The 6,246-nt window shown below is 36.9% G+C and overlaps 2 pseudogenes; both read left to right on the forward strand.

The window, feature by feature from the left end:
* The first annotated feature begins 360 nt into the window (after positions 1-360).
* On the forward strand, positions 361-1,009 carry LOC107182489 (annotated as a pseudogene).
* A 2,961-nt stretch (positions 1,010-3,970) lies between these two features.
* LOC102769004 overlaps positions 3,971-6,246 on the forward strand; it is a 4,399-nt pseudogene continuing 2,123 nt past the window's right edge.

The following is a 6,246-nucleotide window of genomic DNA, read 5'->3' on the forward strand; positions in this document are numbered from 1 at the left end:
CCTGACCGGGAATCGAACTGTGACGCCCTGGTTCATGGGTCAATGCTCAACCACTAAGCCACACCAGCTGGGCAAATATATTTTTCTTGTACATATGTGTTTATTAGATCTTTCAGGTGAATCACTTAATATTAAATGGCTAGTGATTTACAAGGCAGATACTAAGTATAACTTTCTTTGTCCTGGATCACATATATGTTCAGAATTCAGTAAAACTTCGTATCTAACTTACTGGTCCATTATATTAAATACAGTATTCCTTAGCCAGCAGAGGTGATGTTTAAAATAAGTAATCCTGTATTCACTAAATCACTGTTTTTTGTTTGCATTTACAGATGTGGAAGAAGTTAGCAATGAGAAATGAAAAACCGAACATCTGTAAAAGAGTTCATTCTTCTGGGATTAACAGATGACCCACAGTTAAGTGTTTTAATTTTTCTATTTCTGTTTTTCACATATATACTGAGTATAACTGGAAACATGACAATTATCACCCTTACTTTGATAGATTCACACCTCAAAACCCCCATGTATTTTTTCCTTAGGAATTTCTCTTTCCTAGAAATCTTATTTACCACAGTTTCTATTCCTAGATTCCTGGTCAGCATTGCAACAGGGGATATGACCATTTCTTATAATTCTTGCATGGCCCAGGTATTTTTTCTCATTCTCCTTGGTTCAACAGAATTTTTCCTTTTGACTGCTTTGTTCCTATGTATTCATCCTTAAAATGATTCTGAGAATCCCCTCTGCTGAGCAAAGGAAGAAGGCCTTTTCCACTTGTTCCTCACACATGATTGTTGTCTCTATTTCTTATGGCAGTTGCATTTTCATGTATGTCAAAACTTCAGCAAAAGAAGGAGTGGCTTTAACCAAGGGTATAGCAGTGCTCAATACCTCTGTTGCCCCAATGCTAAATCCATTTATTTACTCCTTAAGAAACCAGCAGGTAAAGCAGTCCTTTAAGAACGTGATCAAAAAGTGTTTCTCAAATAAATTTTCATCATAAATTTATGGCCTGAACTTTATTTAAATGAAACGGTATGCCTAACATAATATTAATGTTGTTATATTTCTCCATCCACTGCCATACTTCCTTTTCCTTCAAGTTTTAATCTCTATTTATACCATTTTGACCTCACTTGGCTCAACTATTTTTTAAAAATCTACCTGCCCTGAAATTTTTCTGAGCATGATTAATTTGTTGTTGCATAGATGAGAATGACATTTTTTAAAAATGCCAGAATTTAGTTTACAAATCATTGAAGATCTTTTCCTTTGGACACCAATCAAACGTTAAATAAAGTTATCACCAAGGAATTCTAAAAATATATTTCTCCCAGTAGATATGCACAGGGTATTAAAATAAGGTTTTCTGGAGATACTGTATCCTAAGTCTAATGTCCTTATATTTGCCCTCATCTCTCCTATGGTTTTCACATTATGAATGTTTATCTATGGTACTTGGGACATAGATGTAATATCTTCATTGTCAATTCCATCCTTTACTAGTATAACATATCTTGTTTAATGATTTTTTGGAGCAAATTTCAAAGTTACTACAAGTACGGTATTGATATTCAGGTAGGACCCCAGTACTCTTACCAGAAAACATCTCTGATAAACTACTTTGATGATTGCTCCATAGCCCATTGCTTTCTTTAAATTTGTTGATGCTGAGCCTGGAGCTCATCTGAGGTTCCCTTGGAAACAACCTGGACTGTCTTTAGGTTTCCTAAGATCCAATAGCCTCTCCATTGACCTTTTTGGCAATTAAAACCTATGCTTTCTATCTCCCAGACAGTTCTTGCATTTTCTGGTATGCCACGGATCCCCTAAAATGTGTTTCAGTGTTTGAATGGTTTCATTATTTTTAATATATATATGTGTGTGTGTGTGTGTGTGTGTGTGTGTGTGTGTGTGTATATACATATATATATGTAAAATTCAGATTTTTTGTGGACATTGAGGGTGTAGATTTAAATGTATGCTTTGTTTAAACCTTGACATACATCTTTTCTATAAGAAGTTCTTAATTATAGCTTTATACATTTAAGAATAAACTTTATTCGATATTCATCCATTTGCCTCTTTTCCATCTTCTTTCACAAATAATGCATGCACATATAAGATCATTTAATTTACCATCAAGGCACTCGTCCTTGTTGTCTATAGGACACTCTTCCTTAATATTCTTTTATATTAAATATTTTATTTTAGTTTTTAAATTTACTTTATTGTTAATAAGTATTACAGATGCCCTCCCCACCCCCCTTTTTCTTTAATTCTCAATGCTTGGATTCTCTTTTATCACCATTAAAATGTGACTTCTACCCAACTGGTGAGGCTCAGTAATTGAACCTCAACCTATGAATCAAGAGGTCAGGGTTTGATCCCCATTCAGGACAAATTCCAGGGTTTAAGGCTCAGCCCCCAGTGGAGGGTGTACAGTAGTAGACAGCCCATCAATGATTCTTTCTCATCAATGATGTTTCTATCTCTCTCTCCCTCTCCCGTCCTCTGTGAAATCAGTAAATATATATATATATATGTATCACATTTTTCTAGAAAAAGTGCAAGACCCGGCAATCTTCTAACAAGTGCTTAATGAAACAGGGTTACCCTTAATCAAACACAGGTAAAAATTAATAAAGTGTTGGAGAGTATTAGTGTCTAAAGCATCCATATAATATTTAAATTTTTGTGTGTTAGCAAAAACATTTGTTACATTTGCTTGTAAAAAGTGTTTTGCTCAATTTGATGGTAACTTCAGTGAGAACTGAGAAGTATAATGGACTCTCTTATTAGGCAGCATAGACATGAATTATCCTGCTATTCCAGAATTGAGTTTTTTCTCTCTCTCTTTGCATGACATGGCTTTTCATTGTTACTTTGGAGATTCTACATAAATCCAAATACTTGCTTGCATTCATTGATGGAGACATTATTCAAGCAATCCAGTGCTCAATAAAGTCCAGGTCTTTCAATGTATATGGGCAGAGGGAAATACGGTGCTAGTAAGTTTTAACAACTAGCTATTAGAAAAGAATACACAGACATAATATAAATTTTACAAATATAAGTTACAAATAATAAGGTATACAATAAACTTCACTGTAAATTCTGTATACTCAATAGATTATTACAGAATTATTTCATTGAATTTTACCAATTACATACTCAAAACTAACCAATCTTTGCAAATGAACCAGCTTGACAAATGCAGTTTAACTTAACACAATATAGTTGAATTTAGCACTCAAATGCACAATTGGAAACAGGCATTTCAATACTTTCAATAACTTAAAAAAATTTTTTTGAAAAAGAAAGCAGGTAAATACAGTTGGACCTTGACTTACGAGTGTCCCGACTAATGAGTTTTTTGAGATATGAGCAGTCTCTCGGCTGATCTTTTGCTGAGTTGTGAGCTAAAATTCGGGTTACAAGCCAGCTTCAGATACCCCACCACTAGTTGGCGCAGCGAATGTCACAGTGAACGCCACAACATCAGCCCAGCATCACGATATGGAAGACTTGAACAACATTATGAACCAAATTTATCTAATTGAAAATTTTAGAATATTCTATCCAACATCAACAGAATACTGTACTCATTCTTTCCAGTATCACAGAAAACATGAAAGGGAATAATAAAGATCAATGAAATAGAAACCAGAAAAATAAAATTTAAAATATCAATGAAACCAAACCTGGCTATTTCAGAATATACCACAAATGATAAATTTTTCATTGTCTGCTCACCATCCAAAGTAAAATCATCTTCCATCACTATTAGTTTGGTCCGCTTTACCCGTTATTAACCTCCTACCCCCTTCTCTTTGGTAGCCACCATACTATTGTCTGTGCCCACGAGTTTCAGTTTATGTCCCACATGTGAGTGAAATCATATGGTTCTTAACTTACTCTAACTGACTTATTTTTCTTTGTATAATGTTTTCAAGGTCCATACATGTTCTCTCATATGGCAGTATGGGTAGCAGCACACCATGTTGACCTACACAGGTAAATATCTCTCAGGAGATTGAGTACCTACCTCCCTAGAATTCTCAAATTCTCATTACCTAAAGTTCTTATTTTGTTGACACACACCGCTTCTGGTATCTTTATGTCAGGATTGACTAGTTCAGAACAATTGATCCATAAATGCAGATCTATGCCCGCAGAGCTAAAGAAATGTCTGGATTTTGAGAATAGTTCTAATATGGGTTGCATACATATTATTCAATCATTAATGGAATGGTGCCATAGGAGACAGACCAAATGCTAACCTATCTACACATACTGCGTATGTAACCTTGGGCAAGTTACATACCCCTCGGTACCTCAATTTCATCATTTGCAAATGAGGTTCTTAACTGGGCCTTCTGAAAGAATTTTGGGGCACAGGTTAAAGGCTATTTAGATCTTTGGTATAATATAAATAATAATGATTGTAACATTAGTAATAAAACTCATTACATTTTCTTATAAAATTTATTACTGTTATTCTTGCTGTTGTAATGTTTCTTCCAATATATTTCCTTTCTCTATCACATCGTCCAAAACTACAGTTTGATAAACTGAAAAGATCTAATCATTATTTTTGAAAGCTGAGCTTGATAGAGGCTATCATGTAATAACTTTCTAAAATAATTATTTAATCTTACAAAGAATGCTCTTTTTCATTATTTATATGAATGATTATATTTAAAGATTCAAAATGGAATTTTTACCATACAACATTGTGTATTAAAAAGGTCTGGCAGGAGAAACCAAGATGGAGGCATAGGTAAATACCTAAAATTGCTGCCTCCCACAACTACTTCAAAAATACAACTAAAAAACAAAACGGACATCATCCAGAACCACAGGAAGGCTGGCTGAGTGGAAATTCTACAACTAGAAAGAAAGAGAAAAGCACACTGAGACTCAGAGGAGGTGCAGAAGTAAAGTGCAGAGGTACGGAGGCATGCTTGGAAAGGGCTGGAAACTGAGGACATAGTTGTCTTCTTCAATTGGGAGCAAGTCTCAAGCTCCCAACTGCTCTAAACTCCAGTTCCAGCGAGTCTCTGGGGACCCAGACTCATACGGGGAGAAACTGGACTGTCTGGTATCGGTTGGAACTCGAGGGTGGCTTTCTCTCAGAGGTACCTGCAGCTATTACTACAGGACACTGAGATGCGGGGCCTCTTAGGGTAGGACTGAGGAGCAGCCATAGCTGTTTGCTTTGCCCTGTTGAATTCCTGAGACCCCACCCCACCCAAGCTGTGCGCAGAGGCTTTTGCATATGAATGGCCTGGCCCTTTGCAATCTAAAATTACCTAACAAACTTCAGCTGGGTCAGAGAGACACAGAACATCCAAAAGAAGGCCCAAGGCCCCACAGCAGCCTGCATTGCTTCACAGCTGTGCCTCAATTGGGCACCTCCAAACTCCAAACAAGAGGAATTGCAGATCTATCAGTAGCTCCTGCTGGGTTTTCTCAGGCAGAGGCTAAATTAGCACCTTCTTAGAGATCCAAGAGCCAGTGTACCCAGTGGTCAGAGTGGGACCATCCCGATTACAACTCCTCAGATCCATAAGGATACACTCAGGGGGCAGACTCAGTGAGCACCAAAACCCCGCTGAAGCAAGTCTTGCCCCACAAGGGTGTCTCCAGCATAGATATTCTCCCACCATAGACACAGCTGATTCGCACAGCCAATTGGCCTGGAGGTCAATTCCTCCCAGTGATACCTACAACAATCAAGGCATAACTACAACAAGACTGTGCACAAAGCCCACAAAGGGGCGCACCAAGATTGTCCACCTCAGGTAATTGGGGAGGCTGAGCTACTGGGCCCTATAGGACACCTAGCACACAAAGCCACTCTGTCAACACAGGGAAGCAGCCAAAATACAGAGACAAAGAAACAGGCCACAAATGACAGAATGGAGGAAAGCAAACTACTGGATATAGAGTTCAAAACCACAGTTATAAGGTTTTTCAAGATTTTTCTAGAAACCACCAATAAATTTCTGAGACATTCAAGGATATGAAAAAGGACCAACTAGAAATTAAACATACTGAAATAAAGAATATTCTACAGAGATCCAACAGCAGACTAGAGGATCACAAGAATCAAGTCAAAGATTTGAAATACGAAGCAGCAAAAAACACCCAACCGGAAAAACAAAAAGAAAAAAAGAATCCAAAAATATGAAGATAGTGTAAGGAGCCTCTGGGACAACTTCAAGCATTCCAACA

This window comes from Myotis davidii, unplaced genomic scaffold, assembly GCF_000327345.1.
Source record: "Myotis davidii unplaced genomic scaffold, ASM32734v1 scaffold297, whole genome shotgun sequence".
Taxonomy (NCBI): Eukaryota; Metazoa; Chordata; class Mammalia; order Chiroptera; family Vespertilionidae; genus Myotis; species Myotis davidii.